Source organism: Anser anser (assembly GCF_964211835.1).
Source record: "Anser anser genome assembly, chromosome: W".
Taxonomy (NCBI): Eukaryota; Metazoa; Chordata; class Aves; order Anseriformes; family Anatidae; genus Anser; species Anser anser.
The window spans coordinates 1029495-1054473 of record NC_139731.1 but is presented as its reverse complement, the minus strand read 5'-3'; the positions used below and the strand labels follow the sequence as shown (position 1 = coordinate 1054473).

General features: G+C 44.2%; 1 pseudogene across 1 annotated transcript in view; it reads right to left on the bottom strand.

The window, feature by feature from the left end:
- The window catches only part of LOC310888607 (ADAMTS-like protein 1), a 106006-nt pseudogene that overhangs the window by 44987 nt on the left and 36040 nt on the right, over nt 1-24979 (bottom strand). The window contains exons 6-9 of the transcript XR_014589229.1: nt 21555-21734; nt 19467-19620; nt 17027-18167; nt 3356-3483 (exon numbers count right to left, since the gene is read on the bottom strand). The product of XR_014589229.1 is annotated as an ADAMTS-like protein 1 (transcript). The remainder of the gene's footprint in view (nt 1-3355; nt 3484-17026; nt 18168-19466; nt 19621-21554; nt 21735-24979) is intronic.

Below are 24979 nucleotides of genomic sequence, written 5' to 3'. Positions count from 1 at the left end.
GGAGGGGGCTCAATAAAGCTGGAGAGCAGAAGCTGGCAACAACAAGCACCAGCAGGAGGAAGAGTTTCCCTCAGAGCCTGAGGTGCCCTTACAGAACTGCTTCACCCCCCTGCAGACTGGAAAGGGAAGACCTGAGCTGAGTGAGTGGAGCTGAGTAAGACAGCCCAGTCTGCTCCCTGCGTAACAACCAATGCAACTAGGAAAGGAAGATGAGTGATAGTGGCAGGAGTCTTTCTTCTGAGAGGTACAGAGGCACGGATCTGACCATCTGCCGACCTAATCTGCTCTTGAGAGAAGTCTGCTGCTTACCAGGGGCTTGCATTAGGGATGTTACCAAAAGATTACCAAGCCTTGTACAGCCAAATGACTGTTATCCTGTCAAACTGAGGTGCAAGAAGGAAATGCAAGGGCAGTTGAAGCAATGACATGTTGCCTGGGAAGAGTACAGAAATACTGTCCGGATGTGCAGGGATGGGACCAGGAAAGCCAAGGCACAGATGGAACTAAGCATTGTAAGGGATACAAAAAATAACAAGAGGGGATTCTTTGGGTGCTTTGACCAGAAAAGAAGGCCAAGAAGAGTGTACGCCCTCTGACAGACGAGCAGGGAGCTCTCTCTGAGGTGCTCAACAACTTCTTTGCTTCAGTCATCACTGGCGGTCAGGCTTCCCACATCTCTTGTTTCCCTGAACCTGTAGGCGAGGGCTGGGGGAGCAGAGTCCCTCCTACTGTAAGTGAAGAGCAGGTTCGAGACCTCCTGATGAAATTGAACAGGTACAAGTCCATGGGGCCTGATGACATGCATCCCAGGGTCCTGAGGGAACTGGCTGATGGAGTTGCCAAGCCTCTCATATTTCAAAAGTCATGGCAGTCAGGTGAAATCGCCAGTGACTGGAAAAAAGGAAATATCACTTCCATTTTTAAAAAGGTCAGAAAAGAGGACCTGGGGAACTACAGACCTGTGAGCCTCACCTCTGTGCCTGGCAAGACCATGGAACAGATCCTCCTGGAAATAATGTCAAGGCACCCTGGGGTAGTTGGTTTACAAAAAGCTCAACATGAGCCAGCAATGTGTGCCTGCAGCCCAGACAGCCAACTGTGTCCTGGGCTTCATCAAAAGCAGTGTGGCCAGCAGGTCAAGGGAGGTGATTCTCCCCCTCTGCTCTGCTCTTCTGATATCCCACCTGGAGCCCTGCATTCAGCTCTGGGCCTCCCAGCACAAGAAGGACATGGATCTATTACAATGAATCAAGAGGAGGGTCATGAAGATGATCAGAGGACTGGAGCACCTCTCTCTCCTGTGCAGACAGGCTGAGGGAGTTGGGGTTGTTCAGCCTGGAGAAGAGAAGGCTCCGGGGAGACCTTATAGTGGCCTGCCAGTACCTAAAGGGGGCCTACAGGAAAGCAGGAGAGGGACTCTTTGTCAGGGAGAGGTATGATAGGAAAACGGGGAATGGCTTTAAACTAAGAGGGGGAAGATTTAGATTAGATGTAAGGAGGAAATTTTTTCCTATGAGGGTGGTGTTGCACTGGCATAGGTTACCCAGAGAAGCTGTGGATGCCCCATCCCTGGAATTGTTCAAGGCCAAGCTGGATGGGGCTTTGGGCAACCTGATCTAGTGGGAGGTGTCCCTGCCCATGGCAGGGGGGTTGGAATTAGATGATCTTTAAGGTCCCTTCCAACCCAAACCATTCTATGATTCTATGATTCTATGTATACATAACGCCCAGTTTATTTTTCTATAGCTTCACATGAACTTGTCTCTGCAAATTACCTTGTGCAAAGACTACATTTTTTAAAATGACTGGAGCAACATGGACAGGATAGCAGTTTTGACTGACCATTTTTTAACTTCATGTTCAGTTTCTTGCTGGTGCAACACAAGAAGTTTACTGTGGAGTTGCTCCTTGTAAAACACTACAGTGCTTTAGCAGCAGCACCATTGCCCTGCTGCTCTGGCTTCAGCAAGATATCCTGACCTACAGTAGTGCAAAAAGTAGTGCATTTTCTTGGTTGTCTACATGTAGTAAGTAGCTCTTCCTTTTCTATCCTGCAAGATTCAGATGTTCTCTTTCTGTGGGACAGACAAGGCCTCCTTCTTGTTGGCATATTTATCATGAGAGCTTCGCTTCTGGCCATTGATGTATACTTATATTTCCTTTATGCTCACCCAGCCCCAGATTCTCTATTTGCTAACAACAACAACAAAAATCAAGCTCATAAACAGCTACTCCTCCCTCTAAACACACATGGATACACTGATAGGTGATGGTCATGGCCTGCACATCGGAGGCATTCAAATGCTTTCACATTCTTCAGTTGGAACAGTGAAATGGAGAGATCTGAACAGTCAATAAGCTTTCTAGCATTCCTGATCATAGAATCATAAAGGTTGGAAGGGACCTTCAAGATCATCTAGTCCAACCATCACCCTACTACCAATGTCACCGACTAAACCATGTCCCTAAGTGCCAGGTGTGTCTCCTTTTAGCTTTGTGATAAATAGGATCCTGCTTTCTCCAAAATCTCTCTGTCTTGTCACAGTCCTTAACTGTAACTCTTTTATCTTCGTCTTTACCCAATTGCCTCTCATTCATGTTTGCTGTTGTGTGCCTGTCCTACCAATCCAGATGTGTTTGAGAGCCTGCTGACACTGCCTACCAATCTACTTCAAAGAAGCTGGATTCATGCATCACTTCTGGATTTCCCTTGAGTTGCATTTGGGTGGGATTTCTTTGTAACTGAATTCTAAACTAACAAAGGATATTTAGTCTGCTGTAGAACTGAACCGTTACTAGAGAAATATAAGTATAGAAGTTAATGTATTCTGAACCTCTGTTTGACAGTGATTGAGAGTGCCAGCTATACACGTGCCACAGTGGATCAAACACAATACAGAGCCTGGTCCTACATGGGACTAGTTCTTCATCTCTGGTATTTTGTAGGCTTCTTTAACTTTCAGTTGAGTAAGTTCTTGGATCGGTCTGTCAGACTTGAAAAGACCAGCAATAGGTTTAAAACAAGGCATACAAATTGGGGAGCTTTAACTGCACTGCCCATAAGTGAGAATAACGAGAATATGCAGTTTCTTGAGAGTACATTTCAGTTTTAGCAAGTGAGAAAAAGTATTGATCATTTGCATAAAGACACAAATGTCATGAACTGTCTGTGAAAACTGGACTATGCCTCAGGGCTTTCCAAAACACATTCCCTGAATTTTCACTGACTTGTACCTCTGTTGAGCCACCTTCCCCAACCACCTTCCAGATCCAGCTGTTATCCCGCAGACTATTTCTCTCCAGAATCGCACAAGTGGCAGGGACCATTGTGCGATCACAGACAGTGAACCATTACCTGCTAGAGTGACAGCAATGGACACAGAGTCGGATCCCAGAGCATTAGATGCATTGCAAGCATAGAAACCCACATCAGCCTCCACAGGCGCTAGAATCTGCAAGGAGTCATCAGGCTGAAGAAGCATCCTGGAGTAAAGCAGAAAGAAGGAGATAGAGGTCTCTTAGTTGGTGTGAGCATTAATATATTTACTAGGATTTTTACAGATTTAGGTGATCTTTAATTTATTATTTTTACAGTTTAGGCCCTAAAGTTATATTTAAAAGTCTATTAAGAAGTTCAAAGTCTCACATTGTGACTGTAAGCTGTGATTATTTAAACTATATTTTAATCTAATTCCCACTTCTGCTAATGTTGCTATGTGTATTAGAGAATGATTGCCCTGCATCTAGGACATCTGTCTGTGGCAAGTGAAACCTATTCCTTTGCTTTGTCAGTTCCTATGTGATGTTGTCAAATGACTTGCAAAGCAGGAGCAGCAACAGCAAAGAAAAAGACATATTGCATGTAAGAGTCATAAAACCTGCTGAAGCTGGGCAGAAAGAAGTGAAGTGTCTCATGGGCTGAGTATCAGAGCCTGAAATAGACTCCAGATTCTTAGATTACTAGGCAGTTTGTGCAAACTTAGTAGTTTTGTTGCTCCCCTAGTAGTCAGTGAAGATAGAAAGGAATACTCAGCTCCTCCTTGGGCTGAGTGAACCGTCTCTGCCAATAGGAAGAGCTGACTGTGATCTCAGTGCACTGCCCACAGTTAGATGGGACGAATACAGCCTTAACACTCTTATGAATTGTTTCTGTTCACAAATAATCCATTTTTACGGTGGCATAACTCCATCAGTTTGCGTTCATGTACCCTCATTTTCTGCACAGTGTATTTCATCATTACTGTTCCTTTCTCTTAAATTTTTAGCTGAAACTGTTGATAAAGCCTAAAGATAAATTACTTTTCTCATCAGAAACTTTCAGCAGCTGTTCTAAGTAAAACTCTTAGCTGGGGCTGTGATTGGCCTCAAGGGTGAAAGTAAGGGAGGGATATGCCTGTCAAACACATGCTAAAAAAGTCCGCTTTCAGATACTGGAACTGATGAGTTCCTTTCCCTCATCCCCTTGACTGAAAACTGTTGTCTCATGGGCTAAAAAGCAGTAGAAGAGTTCTTTCAAAACACTGTGGGTGGTAGCTGTCTAAAACAAACCACATTAGGGCCACGCATCAAAATATATTATAGAAAAAGATTGAGTTGAAATTCTTTTTTGACCCTTTTAAAGTAGTAATAATAATAATAATAATAATAATAAATAATAATAAAAGGAGAGAGCTGTCTTATGTCAACGGAATTTTGCATGTGCCTAGTAAAATGCATATTTACAAAACAAACATTAATCATCTTTAAATTGCATCTTTGCTTGCACAGCAAAAAAGAAAACAAAAAAACCCACCAAACCAAAGCAAACAAACAAAAACCACCAAAAACCAAAACCCACACACAAAAAACAAAAGAAAACCAAAAAACCTCCACCCACCAACCACAAAAACAGTGGTTAGAAGAATCTCTTCCGCACTTCTGATTTCAAGGTTCTTTTAATTTTTACCGCTTAGTAGGGCAGATTTCTAGTTAGCTACTGCTAACAATGCTAGTGTCCAGCAAATTTACTTACAAAACTTCTTTTAGCATGCATCAATATCATATATAAATTTGTTTTAGCACTGACTTACTCAGTCTCTACGTGGAATTCATTAGAGCTTCAGAATTTGTCGCAGTTATACCAGCACATAATAGTTAAAACTATGTGTGTACTGCTTGCATGTGTGCTAATACAGTATATGGGCTGATCAGTCAGTCTTACATAGAATATGCACAAACATTTAAAAAAATGCTTTTAGAAATGTTTCTGTCACTTTCAGGTTGAGAAAAAAGCTTTCTTAATATTATAACATGTAAAACAAAAAAATCATAATTTGTTAGCTGTTAATCAACTCTGGTGATGCAAATCTCTCTCTGCTAGTCTAAGGCACCACAGAATCTAGCACTTTTTTTTTTTTTTAGGAATAGAAATAGGCCAGATAGGTAACTAATTTTAAAAATAAAAATTCCAACCTAGATCCATCATCTCACCTTTTCATTTCACCTTTTAATGTCCTTCCCTAGAAAGCAAAAATCTTCTTCTCAATAATTCTACAATTTGTGTGTCACAATTTGGCACAGCTGCTTTTCTTGAAAGTAGATACTTTGTTATCCCCCTTTGTATAGAAAGATTTTGGCTGGATTCCCTATTTGCTCATAGATTGCTATTTTTGTTAGGTTTTGAGTTGCTTGTCAGCAGTGAAAAAAATACCAGCTGTAGTAATTTTTTCTGTCACCAACATGTCTTCAGAATCTCATTTATGGACTTAAAATAATAAAGCTTAATGTTTAATCAGCCTCATCTCAGTTGCTTCATACTGCATTGTCTCCAAGACACAAATATATTTTACATGACCTAGATCGGTGACTAATTCAGATGGCATGTAGTAAACACCTACCACAGACTCTGTACCATCTACTGTTTAGATTCTGCTTCATGTCTGCTTAGAAAATACACTGGAGTTATCGAGTACTGAAGGGTTTCCACTGGCGAAAGTCACAGCATACTTGGAAAAAAAGATATTTCTTGACAGTCTTACTGAGTAAAGCATAAATCCCTCAAAAATTTTCATGTTTAAAATTTCTTCCTAAAGAAGGTTTTATTTTATTTTATTTATTTTATTTTATTTTATTTTATTTTATTTTATTTTATTTTATTTTATTTTTAAATGAAGTGTTTTCCAGCATTTATAGAATTCTCCAGACTTTGGGATGGATACTGGCAGGCTCTGAAACTGCACTCAGAATCCATGCTGGTATCAACCCAACATTTTAACTTTAGAAGAGAATAGGAAAATCCATGTTAAATATGCATTCAGGTTGAACATGCAGACTCAAGTCAAGGATCTTTTACTGGAACCACACAGATATTTTCAAATTCTGCAGCTTTTTGTATCATTTGATTTCATTCTACTGATAACTAAAAGCAAACATTTTTGTTAGGCCTGTGTTACATTTTGTTGTAACAGTACACAGACTGGGGCTAAACAAATTCATTTTTTGCAAGTAGATCTACATAGCGGTAGACATAAATGCTTTTCGGTGGATAGCACTGCTCATGGAAATAGGCGATAGAAATCCATTCATTTCTATGACACCTTTCTGTGACGTCCATGGCACGATGACAACATCCAGACAACACTCACAGCAAAGATATGTGAAAGTGCCTTTATACCAATATTTGATAATAGACAATTCAGATAGCCATCATCCAACCTAAAACCAATAGTTTACACTCTAAAAATCACAATACAAAACAACTACAACCAGTTTTGGTATACTCAGTAGGGCATGAGTTGGTCTGCAGCACGACTCTTTGACTCCTCTCATTGAAAGCACTGCTCTACCATACTGGTAGAGACGAAGGCACATGGAAAACTGGTTCTTTTTTTTTTTTTAATTTAATTTATTTTTTCTTCATTCAAAGAATGGTAAAGTAAAAAAATAGACAAACTACAGAGCTGAAAGACAGCTCAAGTGTACCACACACAGATGACCTTGCAGTTTACAGCAATACACTGGGAGACTACTTAAACTGTGGCTTTCATTTACACAGCTGATTGGCAACCAGCAAAAGCATTATGAGCCAAAGCCAGAACATGGCTGTCAAGAACCCAGCAAAACATCCACGAACCAATTTTTATATGCACCATAATTTCTTAACTTCCATTAACTCCAAAGTTACAGATTCTGAGCATCTCTGAAGCTCAGAGCACTGCTTGTTTCCTTCCCTACCCACCAACCTGGAGGAAGCACAAATGATGAATACAGAAAGAATTTGATATAGTGAAAATTGCTTCAGCCATTAAGGAAGAGGTGTCAATGACTAATGCTACTAATCAGCAAATAAAATGTACTTTCCTGGGTTTTTCTGACAGAAAATTTAAGCTAACACAGTTACCTGATAATTCAGAAATACAGCATATCATTTAAGGCTGAAGTAAGGCCAAACTGAATGGAAAAGAAAAGTTGAAAGCCATTGTAAAGTAAAAGATGTATGTATATAATATAAACTAAAATTTCAGAAATCATAAGACTGTTTTATTCTCAACTAAATGCATCTGTCTGCTGCTACACCATGGCTGCTTGTGTGAGTTAAACTTGTAATTTTCTCATGAGCACAGTGGCCAGCATTAACCATACATGGACTTCATGTAACCTCACTTCCCCTTCAAGGATGCTACAGAAATCATAGTCGTTTTAAATAGAGAAAAAAATTAATCACTTAATGTCATAGTTCCAACAGGATGTAACCACTGGCAATGAAAATCTACATATGCAACTTCTGGGGGGCCAAGAAGATATTTTCACAGGATTATGGCCAAATAATGATATGATAGGCTCTAGTCTTGATTAAGACTGCATGAGATCTCCACAAGAGATACATTCGTGCTCTTAGTCTCCCCTCCCCCTGCAAAAGTCTCCACTCTTTATGTGAATGCCATGATACTTAATAGCCATCACACACAGAAAGAGAAAAGAACCAAAAAACTCCGTACATTAGAAAAAGCAACGATTACAGAATGGTTCAGTTTCCAAAGTGAAAAAGGAGTTCAGCTGATTGTGTAACTGCGCAGAAAGAGTAATGTGTCTTCACCAAATCAAGACTTCACTGACAGTCCACAGGCACCACACTGGAAATTAATTTTTACCTTGACTCTGTGTCTTCTCATTTCCAAAGCTGACCTGCTAACTACAGTCAGATGTCTTAACCGAGGTCACTGTCTTGTGCAGAAAGAGCTGCTAGCAGATCCTTGGAAGGCTTTGTTGTACCACGTCAGTTAACATGACTGCTTCATCCACAACCTATTCTTATATACCACTTCCTCACAGAACAGGACCAAAGCATAAAATCTGAAGTACACACATGAGAAAAAATGTATGTTATCAACACAGTAAAGTATATGACTGGCATTGAAATAATCTTTTTGTGTACTCTTGCACACATATAAATGGAGTGATCTGTACGTAAAGGCTACCCACAGGAAAAAGGTCATTATTTTTGTGGTACATTGATAGAAGTATTTTGTTACTCAAGTTCTCAGGCTACCTTTAGGGGCAGAGAGCTCCACGCAGAGAGTTTGTACAAGTGAGGATGTACCAACTCATGTTAGATGACTAATGCTTAGACATCAGTGTGTTGAGATGACTGTGATAGCTCCAATTAGCCATTGAGTATGTTTCCACAGTAATAACCATTAAAATGACCAGCATTCATTTTCAAATGAAAGTAGCCAGTTCATGTTATGTCCTTTAGTACAGACACAACTTTGTTAAAATACTGGCTTATCTGTAACCATCCTCAAATTCAAATGATGTTTCCCTATTGTAGCTTTACGATAGGATATCCTGAATTGGAAGGATCAAGGATCATCAAGTTCAACTCATGGCTCCACACAGGACTACCTAAAAATTAAACCATGTGTCTGAAAGTGTTGTTCAAATGCTTCTTGAACTCTGGCAGGCTCAGTGCTCTGATCACTGCCCAGGGGAGCCTGTCCCAGTGCCTGACCACCCTCTGGGTGCAGAACCTTTCCCTAACACCCAGCCTGACCCTCCCCTGTCCCAGCTCCATGCCGTTCCCTCGGGTCCTGTCGCTGTCCCCAGAGAGCAGAGCTCAGCGCCTGCCCCTCTGCTCCCCTCGTGAGGGAGCTGCAGGCCGCCATGAGGCCTCCCCTCAGCCTGGGCTGAACAAACCAAGGGACCTCAGCTGCTCCTCATATGTCTTGCCCTCTAGACCCTTCATCATCTTCACTGCCCTCCTTTGGACACTCTCTAATAGTTCTATGTCCTTTTTATGTTCTTAACATGGTTTCCAGCCTCTATCAGAACATACACAGGGAACGGTGTTTATAATGCCCACGGAGTTTTACCCAGGGGCAGTTTTACACAGGGATACAAGCATGGAAGACAAGAAGCCTCACTACCTCCAAATTCTGATACAATAACCATGTTGGAGACACTCTGGTGGAGCACTGTGAGAAATGCAGTTCATTTCTCATGCAGGACTGTTGTGGTTTAACCCGGCTGGCAGCTAAACACCACACAGCCGTTCGCTCACCCTCCCCCCTCCCTCTCTGGGACGGGGGAGAGAAACGGGAAAGTGAAGCCGGTGAGTTGAGATAAAGACAGTTTATTAAGACAGGAATATAATAATAACAATAATAATAATAATAGTGATAATGATAATAGTATTAATAATAATAATGTGTATGAAACAAGTGATGCACAATGCAATTGCTCACCACCCGCTGACAGATGCCCAGCCTATCCTCGAGCAGCCGGCCCCCCACCCCGGCCAGCCACCCCTATATATTGTTTAGCATGACATCAGATGGTATGGAATACCCCTTTGGCCAGTTTGGGTCAGCTGTCCTGGGTCTTTCCCCTCCCAGTTCCTGCTGCACCCCTAGCCTGCTCGCTGGCAGGACAGAGCAAGAAGCCGAAAAGTCCTTGGCCTGGTGTAAACACTGCTCTGCAACAATTAAAACATCAGCATGTTATCAGCGCTCTTCTCATCCTAATCCAAAACATAGCACCCTACCAGCTACTAGGAGGAAAATTAACTCTGTCCTAACTGGAACCAGGACAGATATCCACCCCTTATTCCATACCATTTATGTCATGCTCAGGTTACACTCTTTCCAATACATTCTAATTAATCACCATTTTCATCTATGATATATAGCAATCATGGTAGTGATGACATACAGTATTATATAATAATTAACATACTACAATTCAACTCATGGGCTATTCTCACCCAGTATCAAATCCCCTTGAGGTACACACCGGACCTCCCCATTCTTTTGCATTACCCACCAAGTGCATCCAGGTCCCTGAGCAAAAGCAATTCCACGAATGGGTTTGCCTTTTCCTGAGGCAGGAGTAGCCCAGACTGTTTTACCCAGCATGTTTCTTACGTGCACTACAGGAACTTTATCCCCTTCTACAGTGCGTAACAGGTTTGATTGGGCAGGTCCAGCTCGGCTGGCAGATCCCCTAGTATTGACTAACCAGGTGGCCTTTGCCAAATGTGTATCCCAATTTTTGAATGTCCCAGCACCCATTGCTTTCAGTGTAGTCTTCAACAGTCCATTGTATCGTTCAACTTTTCCAGAGGCTGGTGCATGATAGGGGATGTGATACACCCACTCAATACCATGTTCTTTGGCCCAAGTGTCTATAAGGTTGTTTCGGAAATGAGTCCCGTTGTCTGACTCAATTCTCTCTGGGGTGCCATGTCGCCATAGGACTTGCTTTTCAAGGCCCAGGATAGTGTTCCGGGCGGTGGCATGGGGCACAGGATATGTTTCCAGCCATCCGGTGGTTGCTTCCACCATTGTAAGTACGTGGCGCTTGCCGTTGCGGGTTTGAGGGAGTGTGATGTAATCAATCTGCCAGGCCTCTCCATATTTATATTTCAGCCATCGTCCTCCATACCAAAGAGGTTTTGACCGTTTGGCTTGCTTGATTGCAGCACATGTTTCACAATCATGAATAACCTGTGCTATAGTGTCCATGGTCAGGTCCACCCCTCGATCACGAGCCCATCTGTAGGTTGCATCTCTACCTTGATGGCCTGAGGTGTCATGGGCCCATCGGGCTATAAATAATTCACCTTTATGTTGCCAGTCCAGGTCCACCTGAGCCACTTCAATCTTAGCAGCCTGATCCACCTGCTGGTTGTTTTGATGTTCTTCAGTAGCCCGATTCTTGGGCACATGAGCATCTACATGGCGTACCTTTACAACCAGGTTCTCTACCCGGGCAGCAATATCTTGCCACAATGCCGCAGCCCAGATGGGCTTGCCCCTGCGCTGCCAGTTGTTCTGCTTCCATTGCTGTAACCACCCCCACAGGGCATTTGCTACCATCCATGAATCAGTATAGAGATAGAGAACTGGCCACTTTTCTCGTTCAGCAATATCTAAAGCCAGCTGGATGGCTTTCACTTCTGCAAACTGACTCGATTCACCTTCTCCCTCAGCAGCTTCTGCAACTCGTCGTGTAGGACTCCATACAGCAGCTTTCCATCTCCGATGCTTTCCCACAATACGACAGGACCCGTCAGTGAACAAGGCATATTTCTTCTCATTTTCCGGTAGCTTGTTGTACAGTGGGGCTTCTTCAGCACGGACCACCTCCTCCTATGATGATGTCCCAAAGTATTTGCCTTCTGGCCAGTCCATAATCACCTCCAAGATTCCTGGGCGACTGGGGTTTCCTATTCGAGCCCGCTGAGTAATCAGTGCAACCCACTTGCTCCATGTAGCATCAGTTGCATGATGTGTAGAGGGGACCCTTCCTTTGAACATCCAGCCTAGTACTGGCAGTCGGGGTGCCAGGAGGAGCTGCGCTTCAGTACCGACCACTTCCGAAGCAGATCGAACTCCTTCATATGCTGCCAATATCTCCTTTTCAGTTGGAGTATAGCGGGCCTCAGATCCTCTGTATCCCCGACTCCAAAACCCCAGGGGTCGACCTCGAGTTTCCCCAGGTTCTTTCTGCCAGAGGCTCCAGGTGGGACCATTCTCCCCGGCTGCGGTGTAGAGCACATTCTTTACATCTGGTCCTGTTCGGACTGGCCCAAGGGCTACTGCATGAACTATTTCCTGCTTAATTTGTTCAAAGGCTTGTCGTTGCTCAGGGCCCCATTCAAAAGCATTCTTCTTACGGGTTACTTGGTAGAGCGGGTTTACAATCAGACTGTAATTTGGAATATGCATTCTCCAAAACCCCACGACACCTAGGAAAGTTTGTGTTTCTTTTTTGCTAGTTGGTGGAGACATAGCTGTTATCTTGTTGATCACATCCATTGGGATTTGACGACGTCCATCTTGCCATTTTATTCCTAAAAACTGGATCTCTCGTGCAGGTCCTTTAACTTTATTCTGTTTTATGGCAAAACCGGCCTTCAGAAGGATTTGGACTATTTTCTTCCCTTTCTCGAAAACTTCTTCTGCAGTGTCACCCCACACAATGATGTCATCGATGTACTGCAGGTGTTCAGGAGCTTCCCCCTGCTCCAGCGCAGACTGGATCAGTCCATGGCAAATGGTAGGGCTATGTTTCCACCCCTGGGGCAGCCGATTCCAAGAATATTGGACTCCCCTCCAAGTGAAAGCAAACTGTGGCCTGCACTGTGCTGCTAGAGGGATGGAGAAAAATGCATTAGCGATATCAATTGTGGCATACCACTTGGCTGCCTTTGATTCCAGTTCATACTGGAGTTCTAGCATGTCCGGCACTGCAGCACTCAGTGGTGGCGTGACTTCGTTCAGGCCACGATAGTCCACTGTTAGCCTCCACTCACCATTAGACTTTCGCACTGGCCATATGGGACTATTAAAAGGTGAATGAGTCTTGCTGATCACTCCTTGGCTCTCCAGTTGACGAATTAGCTTATGGATGGGACTCAGGGAGTCTCGGTTGGTGCGATATTGCCGCCGGTGCACAGTTGTGGTAGCGATCGGCACTTGCTGTTCTTCAACCCTCAGCAACCCCACAACAGAAGGGTCCTCTGAGAGACCAGGCAAGGTAGACAACTGTTTAATGTCCTCCGTCTCCAAGGCAGCTATGCCAAAAGCCCAGCGGAACCCTTTTGGGTCCTTGAAATATCCTCCTCTGAGATAGTCTATGCCAAGGATGCACGGAGCATCCGGGCCAGTCACAATACGGTGCTTTTGCCACTCATTACCGATTAGACTCACTTCAGCCTCCAATACAGTTAACTGCTGGGATCCCCCCATCACACCATAAATATAGATGGGCTCTGGTCCTTTATAGCTTGATGGCATTAGAGTACATTGTGCACCGGTGTCTACTAAAGCCTTATACTTTTGTGCGTCTGACGTGCCAGGCCATCGAATCCACACAGTCCAATAAACTCGATTGTCCCTTTCCTCCCCCTGGCTGGAGGCAGGGCCCCTCTAGTCCTGGTCAGAATCTTCGTTTCTGTGTTTAAAGGACTGCCTGCTGGAAGTTGGAGCAGCAAGCTGTTCAGAGAACCCCTTTTTCCCAATTGTTTTCTTTTGCAATTCACGTACCCGTGCCTCTAGGGTCGCAGTAGATTTTCCATCCCATTTTCTCATGTCCTCTCCATGGTCACGTAGGTAAAACCACAGGGTGGCGCGGTGTGTGTGCCCACCATATTGTCTTCCTTGCATAGATGAACGTTTACCCCTAATAGCTGAGACACTGGTTTGTACAGGTGGGGAGGAAAATAATCTTTTTTCAAGTTGGTGGATCTTTTCAGAAAGTTTCTCCAAAGTATTCTCTTTTAGCTGGTGAACACTGGTTCGTTCAGGTGGAGGGGAAGATAATCTTTCTTCAAGTTGGTGGATCTTTTCAGAAAGTTTCTCCAAAGCATTCTCTTTTAGCTGTTGGACACTGGTTCGTTTAGGTGGAGGGGAAGATAAATTCTCTTTAAGTTGGTGGAACTCTTCAGAGAGTTTCTCCACAGCCGAGACACAGGCCTGTAGGGAAGAGGAGAGATTTCCTTCGTACTGCCGGAGTATTTTAGTCACTTCATTCACTGTGGGATTCTCCTCCTCTTTCCAGGCTAGTATTGCCAATGAGTTGGCATATGATGATGGGGCACTCTGTACAAACTTCCGCCACGTGGGTCGTGTACACCGGACTGCATCTGGATCTGTGGATGTTTGTGCGTCGTCTAGGTCCTTATAAATTACTTCCCGTATGGCTAATTCCCTCATGTACTGAATTCCCTTCTCCATGGTGGTCCATTTGCCTGGTAGACATACAAGTTCTTCCTTGAAGGGATACCTTTCCTGCACAGCTGACAGGAGACGCCTCCAGAGGCTGCGAGATTGTGCTCCATCTCCAATTGCTTTGTCAATACATGCGTCCCTAGCAAGGGATCCCAGCCGCCTGGCTTCCTTGCCCTCTAATTCCACATAATTGGCTCCCGTGTCCCAGCACCGGAGCAGCCAGGTGACAAGCTGCTCGCCTATACAGCGGCCAAAATCTTTTCGCACATCTTGTAGCTCACGCTGGTATAGGGTTCGGGTAGTTACTGTTGATTTTTCGACATCCTCATCCTCATCTTCATCCTCCTGCACCTTTGATGGCCCAGCCTCGTCTTCACTATGCCCAGACCTAGCAGAAGACTGTCTGCGTTCTAAACGACCTGAGTCTCTATACCATTTTTTCACCTTGTCTACAGGGGCAACTTGCACTGCTACAGGTCGTTTCTCTGACCCAGCCACAGGGTCTGCCACAGGGGTTGGAATACCCTCTGCGGGGTCAACTTGCACTGCTACAGCTCGTTTCTCTGACCCAGCCACAGGGTCTGCCACAGGGGATGGAATACCCTCTGCGGGGTCAACTTGCACTGCTACAGCTCGTTTCTCTGACCCAGCCACAGGAGTGGGAGGAGCTGCAGGAGCTGGAGCTGCTGCAGGGGCTGGAGCGGCTGCGGGAGCTGGAGCTGGAGCGGCTGCAGGAGCTGTCGCTAGGTTGATAGTAGCATCAATTGCAGCTCGATAGGCACAAGCCAGACCCGAGCATGCTACAGTGATTTGTGTCACTTTGGAACTGCCAGAGTCATGACACCTTTTTTTCAAGCATTCTGCCAGCTTTTTAGGATTTTGCAGTTGTTCAGGGGTGAATGTCCAAAACACTGGAGGTGACCACTGCTCTAGAAACCTGCCCATATCCTCCCACACTCCCTGCCACTCACAACTATCCCGCCTCAAGACAGATCTCCGGATGAGATTCCTAAGTAGTTGTTTAACCTTAAACAAAACCTGAAGCGCATTCAGGAGACATAACAACAAGAACATGCTGGTCTGAGTATCCCAAGGATATTCAACATCTCGGAGAACCACCGTAACTAGCTCGGAGGATAAGAGGGTGGTGAAGGAGAAAGGGAGAGTGAACAGGTAGGGAAACATGTCTTCCCCTGTCCCCTTCACAGATTGGCTCCCTAACGAAAACAGGCAATAGGTGTAATTGCTAATAGTTTCCGAGATATGGTTTCCAAAGTATAGAGTCGACGTCAGTGCTGAGTACAAATACCAGGTTAGAGTCGTGACCAGATATTTCATCATTTCATAAGCCATTGTTACACCGCACAGTACCATAACAATCTTAAACCAGGGCCCGGAAAGGATAAACAGTGCAACAGGGAGCACATACAGAAAGCAACGCGCTATAAAACTCAATTTGGAAAACAGGCACAGCAGACTGGAGATTAAGGCAATCAACATCGTGACTAGCAACTATTAAGCAGGTCCAATACTTATACCAATTTTAGTTTAACACACTCTGGTCAATTTTGTCGATATCTCAACCCTTCGAGCCCCACGTTGGGCGCCAAAAGGACTGTTGTGGTTTAACCCGGCTGGCAGCTAAACACCACACAGCCGTTCGCTCACCCTCCCCCCTCCCTCTCTGGGATGGGGGAGAGAAACGGGAAAGTGAAGCCTGTGAGTTGAGATAAAGACAGTTTATTAAGACAGGAATATAATAATAACAATAATAATAATAATAGTGATAATGATAATAGTATTAATAATAATAATGTGTAAGAAACAAGTGATGCACAATGCAATTGCTCACCACCCACTGACCGATGCCCAGCCTATCCCCGAGCAGCCGGCCCCCCACCCCGGCCAGCCACCCCTATATATTGTTTAGCATGACGTCAGATGGTATGGAATACCCCTTTGGACAGTTTGGGTCAGCTGTCCTGGGTCTGTCCCCTCCCAGCTCCTGCTGCACCCCTAGCCTGCTCGCTGGCAGGACAGAGCAAGAAGCTGAAAAGTCCTTGGCCTGGTGTAAACACTGCTCTGCAACAATTAAAACATCAGCATGTTATCAGCGCTCTTCTCATCCTAATCCAAAACATAGCACCCTACCAGCTACTATGAGGAAAAATTAACTCTGTCCTAACTGGAACCAGGACAAGGACGAACTCTTCCCCAGGGAATTATACTGCGCACTGCTTGACAGCAAACCAAATTTCAGGTTTGTTCTCTGGTATCTCTGTGGTCAAACACAAAAGTGTGTATTGACATAATTCCTTTCATGAACATCCCTCTAAATTTGGAACCAGTCTAAAACAATAAAAGAGAGAGTCACAGACTAGTCCTACCCATTGAATGGATTAACTTTGAAATCCGAAGATATACTCAATCTTTGTATATCAAAACCAATCTTCACAGCAGGAACCTCCACCTTCAAATAGGGAAATACGCTGAAGCTCCCAGCGCTCCAGACATGGAGTGGTCTGTTGACTACCTTACGTACTTATCTATTTCAGTACTTTACAACCTCTTCTTTTCATTTACTGAAACAAAAGTAAAGCTTCTGTTTGTCACACCAGACTGATTCGGCATCCAGACCTTTCTGAAGAGTTATAGTGCCTTGTTTGCCAATTCACATGTGATAGTCCTACTTTCTGCTATGAAACCAGACTACAGCAAAATGTGGTTTGGCACATACGATTGACTGGCCTTAAAGCATGGAAACTGAAGAGTCAAAATGTTAACTATTTTCTTAAAAGTTAAGTAATTTATTTTACCTATCACTGTATTTCACCTCCTCTCCATTCTTAGCCCAGCTGATGGTGGGCTTTGGGTTTCCCACTGCTTCGCAGTGAAGCAGCACGCTCAGTGTGCCACTGGCTAGGACCACTGTCTGTCCCAGGTGGGTGACAACCTCTGAAGCAGAAAGCTGTTGTGCTGCTGAAATCTTTCGGAGGATGGCAGGCTTTTGATGAGGTCTGCACAAGCTGTTTGTCATGCCCATGGAGGTGGGAAGAAGTGCTTCAGCAGATTATGTCCTCAGGGAGCTAGTAAATCCAGAAACACATCTGTGGAAAGGGTATTCCACAGAAGTTGAGTCAACTCTTCGCCTTGATGCTTTGAGGACAGATTCCTGATGCTCCAAGTGACTCCTAAAAACGTCATGAGCCAGCTGTACAACAAGCTGCTCAGTGTAGATATCTTTAAGCTCCTCAGGTTGCTGAGACAAATTCCTCATGATATCATCTAAGCGTTTCTGCTCTGTGACCATAGTAAATGGCAGGTTATATTCCCGGCTCTGGTCTTCCTCTGAGGATACGTTTCTCTCCATGGACTCCTGGGCTTCCCAGTACTCCAGATTTTCCCCTGGCCAACCCCTGTGCTGTAGCAGCCTTGAGACAATATCATCATACCAGCTGCTAGGCTCAGCAATGTGCCCTCACTTTTCAGCCTTGCTTCCATTGAAGAGAATCCCATTGATATGTTTCTCCTGTGTTCGCAAGGCTTCATTTAGGCTGGCCTTTCTCATGGACTCTTCTTCCCTAATGACAGCTGGCTGCCCAGGAATGAGCTTCTTGTTGCTTCCTATTAGTTTAATTACAAAATGTTCACGGGCTGGCCCTGCTATGCAGGTGTATGTCCCAGTGTCCGAAGGCTTCAAACGATGGATTTTCATGTAACTGTAGGGTGCAATAGTGATGTGAGCTGAGCTGATGAGCCTCTTGTCATCCTTCTCCCAAGTGATCATTGACTTCCGGAACCTCCTCGTGGGGCATCGGAGAATAACGGAGGTTTTGGGTAGCAGGTAGGCATACCCACCGACAATAAAGTGTAGCTTCTTCTGCTTCCTTGTCTGGATGTAAACTTTCTTTACGGCCACAATATGGGGACTTTGCTTATGAGCTGGCCTGTTGTGCCCTGAAATATCATTAATACTATTAGTATGTGGTACCATTAAAAAAAAACCAAGCAGTTTACTTTGGTGCTGGCAGCGTTTGACCCATTAGATGATAATGGGAGAAACTGGCCACCAGTTACTGAACATTAAGCTGGACCAATCACAGTAAAAGGAATAACAAGGCACACTTTAGGAATGCAAAAGTAGTCCTGTCCAGGGTACATGCAGGAACCTAAGTGCTAGGAAGATAAACTTTATGTGAGGGAGAAAAATCCAATGGAAAGGTAGTTCTTGTTGTTAAAGTATTTAAATGAAGACTATTACCTAATAAATACATAAAAAAGACAAGTGTTTACCATCCCAAACCTGAAGTGCAATGTGATCTTGCATATCACAGCAGTAAGGAGGAGTGAAAATGATGCTAACTCAAGGAATAACATTGAACAGAACAAAACTGTCTGGAATAGGCTTAAAAATACAGGGTATATACTATTAAAGTGGAAACTTTCAGTTTCCAGATCTCTATGACCGATATCTTTGTTACAAAACACTAAACAAAACAGCACAAGTGTATTATTACTGAATACCATGCCACATTTGGCCTTAGCTTTGGTTCTGAATGTCACATCTTATTTTCTCCCCGACATACCCAACATTTAACAGGTTTTAGAGTTCATAATCTACTCTAAGCTAAAGCTAGGCTGCCATTCAATCTTTCACATATCCAGCTGTCTTGCTGCAAGCCAAGTAGGGAGACTACTGCTTTTGAGAAGGGCAGCAGAAAATGCATGAAATACCACCATAAAATACATCCAACTTATGTTGCATGGTTCCTTACAAATTCCAAGTCACAGAGAGTTCCAAGTGACAAAATGAAAAAAAAAAAAAACTTTTTAGTTGATCTTCCACAAAATTCCTTACCAACCATTTTCTTTGTAGCTATCTTAGCAGAGTGTTAGTAGCTCAGGCACTGTCCAGTATCTCTAAGTCTCTATGTTCCAGTTGTGAAATTTAGATCTAGTTTTGGATCAGAATTTTGTGCCATTTCTTCCAGAAACCAGTAACTCTCTTCTGGCACATTGGGTCAGAACCAGCTCCACAGTAAGATTTATAGCTTTTATCCACTGACTTGTCTTATTCCTAAACAGAGCATGCTTGGTCAGAGACAAGCAGCAGCAGCAGGAGCAGCCGCCACCACTCTGCAATACTGAGCAACACTAGTGCAAGAGAAGATTATGGAGCATGTGACAGCATGAATTTCTTAGTGATGGATATTCAAACCCACTTCCCCCAGACACTCCTGTGTCTTTTTCACTTACTTGCACAGGTAGCTAGTGCACAAGGCCTGATCAAGGATGAGAATGGCAAAGGTGGGCACAATGAGGAATTGATGATGACAGAACCCCCAGTTTTCAGCATCTTTCTGCAAATAGCGTTTCAACTCTGGGTTCCCTCTCCACAACTCACTGAACACTAGGAACAGAATGAGAAACATTAGGAACAAAATTTATTAAAAGTAAAGGAGTGCTCCTTGTCCACCACCCTCACCCTTACCTCCAACCCCACTTTGCATACTCATACCACCATATGGGTCAGTTACAGCTTTCAATGTATTACAGGGGAAGAAATCAGAACAGCACTTGGCCATTCAGCTACAGATGATGCAGGCACAGTAGGGAGATGAAATAACAAGTATTTCTATCCTTTGCGGTTTTGAATCTTACTGTCCCCCCTTTTTTCTATCCAGTGATATCCCTTCTTTTAACAGTACTCTGCTATACTGCATAGCTTGTCTTTGCATGTTGTTTCTATTTATTTGTGTCTGTTGGGTTGAAAAATTCCTGGTCATAGCCAAGAGCAGACCACGTTGAGTTGCACCTCGCAGATGAAATTCCGTTCTGCTAAAATCACTTTGACCTATGCTTAATCTCTGAGCGCCACTCTTGCAGTTCTAGCAGAAATTATAAACGGATGTTTCAGATACTGTTATTTAATTCTGGTAGTTAACAGATATGGGCTATGCAAAAGAGTACAAACCCGTTAATACCAAACTGCAGTGCTCAATGCACAGGTGTATATTGTTCGGGGGAAGTAAGCAGGCATATTTTATTTCATACTTATGTAAACAGAATCACAGTAATTGAGAATGTGGTCCATTGCACTGGGACACCAGTGGTGGCCTGCAAAAGAGCTGGAAAGCAGGCTGATCATTGTAAGGCTTACCAGCACAGAGATGCACACATTGCACTACATCCCATGTCTACAGTGCAATACACATGTTGGTTGGAGGTGGAGTGAGGGGGAGAAAACAAACTGAGGGTGAAAAGGGCAAAAAGGCAGCCTTCAAGTGAGATGGAGAGGGAAGAGTGAAGTCAGATTTGATTTTAAAAAGTGCCAAAATGCAGAAATATGAGTAGTATGTATGTCAATATAAACCATGTAGCAACTTCTTGTTAAGGAAGAGAGATTAGGAATAGAATTGCCGCCTTCACTGCCAGAATGGACATGTCTTAATGAGAACAACCATTTATTTGAGTGAAATGTGGACAGATCACCACAAGAAGGCTGCAGGTAAGACAGCTCTATGAGGTGACCACTGTTTCGTTTACAATTAAGGTACTTTCTACCTGCTTTCATGAAGGAGAACCAGGAGAGCAGAGGTAGAGATTGCAAGAGGGAGAATGGTTTTCTTTTTACTGGCATTAAAAGATTAAATTGTATTTTCATTAGTGCTGTTGTAAACGTAAAGAAATTTTTTCTTAAGCCGTGTGGGACTGGAAAGGGAGCCTGGGGAATGCTAGAGACTTCAGCAGAATGAGTTTGTTTTGCCATTCTTAAATTGAAGGAAGGAAGTAACTAGCTAACATTGCAAAAGCAGTGTCCTAGAGTGAGAGAGGCCTGGCATCTGTAACGATATGCCTACAGCAGACTGGAGTAATTCCTCCCTTCTCCTCTGCATCATAGGGAAAGGCTGGAGTGGCCCCCAGCAGGAAAAGACTCTTGACAACTGAACTGCCTTCAAAATGCGAGTCTTTGGGAAGAAAAAGCATTGAGCCTGAGGGAGCGAATATTACTCCTCGTGGATGCCTTGCATGAACAGAAGCAAACGCTGTGCATGGACAGAGGCAGGAATTTATTGTTTTGAGCATGGGTTGTGTTTATGCCAGAAGGAAGGTCTTAATGCTTTGGCTGGATGGCAAACCACATTTATAGAGGCAATCTCCAGAGACGCACATTGAGCTAGTGGTCACATCCCCTACCAGGATGATAAGGACAGATAATAGGATAAAACTGAGCATAGTAGGCTTTGTGCAGTCTGAGCACATTTGGCTCCTTCATCTCAAGTGACTGAGAAACTTTGTCACCCAGAACAGCACAATCAATACTTATGCATACAAAGAGCATACCTGTGACCAGTCAGAGAGAAGCCATTCATTGGGACGGTCCTCATTTTTGCAGGCTTGTTGGGTAACTGGCTTTGGCATGGAGCAGAAAGTTTCTGGCAGCTCTAACAAGCTTCCATCTGCCAGGCGCTGCTTGCAAAGCATATCTTGCTTCTGGACACCACCTCCACATGTCTGTGAACACTGTGGGAGATGAGAGTCAGTCAGCTTGCATCACACTTGCACCATGGCAAATGAGGGCAAAAATTACTTGTGAATTTGGGTAGAAATCAATGTCTAGTTTCAGCCAAGAAGAAAATATAACAACAACAAAAACAACAACAAAAAACAGAGATGTCACAGCAGACTTTAAAAAATGAAAATATTTTGGGAAGTAGAAGCAACATATTTTGTTTGTTTTCAGAAATTTATACAAAAGACATGGAAGCAACAACTTAAAATTACAGTACGGAGGTTGAAAAGCTGTCCTTTCCTATACCCCACAACTGGAAAATGAGGCACTTGCACATGATTTGGATGATTTAGGTTTAAGTGTCTGCCTGAGCTTTGTGCTACTGGCAGTGTCAGACAGTATGGAAAAGTCTTCACCAGCAGAAACTAATTCAAGATCTTCATTTACAGGATAGTATTATGCATATTAGATAACAGTAGCTATGATGTAAATATTTATCCAAATTCAGCTTATTAAAAAAGAGTTTGTATTAGTGAGAAAAATGGTGGAAATTTGAGTGTGGTAAATAAGAATTTCTCCAGTTGATTGCTTTGCCTTTTCTTCCTTTTGTAATTTTCATATTTCTCTTTTCTGAGATGCATGAGGTCTACTCCTACTGCATTTCAAAACTTAACTGTTCAGTCTTGAATTCCTGTCCTTCAAGACTTCTTGCAGTATGGCATTCCACTGATTTTTAACTCATGTGAAAGCTGTATAACAGCTGCAACCTGCTGTTGGCCTCAACAATTGGTTTATAAGGTTAGTATAATAACCCATTAAATAACCTTCAGTATTTATGGCTGTCATGACAGCAGTGTGTGCTCTTTCCAAAAGGTAAGGAGGAAGGTTTATTTGAGTGTCCTGGTTCCAGTTAGGACAGTTAATTTTCCTCCTAGTAGCTGGTAGGGTGCTATGTTTTGGATTAGGATGAGAAGAGCGCTGATAACATGCTGATGTTTTAATTGTTGCAGAGCAGTGCTTACACCAAGCCAAGGACTTTTCAGCTTCTTGCTCTGTCCTGCCAGCGAGCAGGCTGGGGGTGCAGCAGGAGCTGGGAGGGGACAGACCCAGGACAGCTGACCCAAACTGTCCAAAGGGGTATTCCATACCATCTGACGTCATGCTAAACAATATATAGGGGTGGCTGGCCGGGGTGGGGGGCCGGCTGCTCGGGGATAGGCTGGGCATCGGTCAGTGGGTGGTGAGCAATTGCATTGTGCATCACTTGTTTCATACACATTATTATTATTAATACTATTATCATTATTACCATTATTATTATTGTTATTATTATTTTACTGTCTTAATAAACTGTCTTTATCTCAACTCACCGGCTTCACTTTCCCGTTTCTCTCCCCCATCCCAGAGAGGGAGGGGGGAGGGTGAGCGAATGGCTGTGTGGTGCTTAGCTGCCAGCCGGGTTAAACCACAACAGTCCTTTTGGCGCCCAACGTGGGGCACGAAGGGTTGAGATATCGACAGATTTGACCAGAGTGTGTTAAACTAAAATTGGTATAAGTATTGGACCTGCTTAATAGTTGCTAGTCACGATGTTGATTGCCTTAATCTCCAGTCTGCTGTGCCTGTTTTCCAAATTGAGTTTTATAGCACGTTACTTTCTGTATGTGCTCCCTGTTGCACTGTTTATCCTTTCCGGGCCCTGGTTTAAGATTGTTATGGTACTGTGCGGTGTAACAATGGCTTATGAAATGATGAGATTTCTGGTCACGACTCTAACCTGGTATTTGTACTCAGCACTGTCGTCGACTCTATACTTTGGAAACCATATCTCGGAAACTATTAGCAATTACACCTATTGCCTGTTTTCGTTAGGGAGCCAATCTGTGAAGGGGACAGGGGAAGACATGTTTCCCTACCTGTTCACTCTCCCTTTCTCCTTCACCACCCTCTTATCCTCCGAGCTAGTTACGGTGGTTCTCCGAGATGTTGAATATCCTTGGGATACTCAGACCAGCATGTTCTTGTTGTTATGTCTCCTGAATGCGCTTCAGGTTTTGTTTAAGGTTAAACAACTACTTAGGAATCTCATCCGGAGATCTGTCTTGAGGCGGGATAGTTGTGAGTGGCAGGGAGTGTGGGAGGATATGGGCAGGTTTCTAGAGCAGTGGTCACCTCCAGTGTTTTGGACATTCACCCCTGAACAACTGCAAAATCCTAAAAAGCTGGCAGAATGCTTGAAAAAAAGGTGTCATGACTCTGGCAGTTCCAAAGTGACACAAATCACTGTAGCATGCTCGGGTCTGGCTTGTGCCTATCGAGCTGCAATTGATGCTACTATCAACCTAGCGACAGCTCCTGCAGCCGCTCCAGCTCCAGCTCCTGCAGCAGCTCCGGCTCCAGCTCCTGCAGCCGCTCCGGCTCCAGCTCCTACAGCCGCTCCAGCTCCAGCTCCTGCAGCCGCTCCAGCTCCAGCTCCTGCAGCCGCTCCAGCTCCTGCAGCCGCTCCAGCTCCAGCTCCCGCAGCCGCTCCAGCCCCTGCAGCAGCTCCAGCTCCTGCAGCTGCTCCCACTCCTGTGGCTGGGTCAGAGAAATGAGCTGTAGCAGTGCAAGTTGACCCCGCAGAGGGTATTCCAACCCCTGTGGCAGACCCTGTGGCTGGGTCAGAGAAACGAGCTGTAGCAGTGCAAGTTGACCCCGCAGAGGGTATTCCAACCCCTGTGGCAGACCCTGTGGCTGGGTCAGAGAAACGACCTGTAGCAGTGCAAGTTGCCCCTGTAGACAAGGTGAAAAAATGGTATAGAGACTCAGGTCGTTTAGAACGCAGACAGTCTTCTGCTAGGTCTGGGCATAGTGAAGACGAGGCTGGGCCATCAAAGGTGCAGGAGGATGAAGATGAGGATGTCGAAAAATCAACAGTAACTACCCGAACCCTATACCAGCGTGAGCTACGAGATATGCGAAAAGATTTTGGTCGCTGTATAGGTGAGCAGCTTGTCACCTGGCTGCTCCGGTGCTGGGACACCGGAGCCAATTGTGTGGAATTAGGGAATTCTCTCCCCCATCCCAGAGAGGGAGGGGGGAGGGTGAGCGAACGGCTGTGTGGTGTTTAGCTGCCAGCCGGGTTAAACCACAACAAACTGGCTGATTAATATCCAGACAGCCCACCTCCCCTCTCTCTTTAATGTAAATATTCCTCTCTGTATCTATTTTCTACCCATGCAGGGCAGGAAATTTTGAACAAACAGATGCAGTCTCC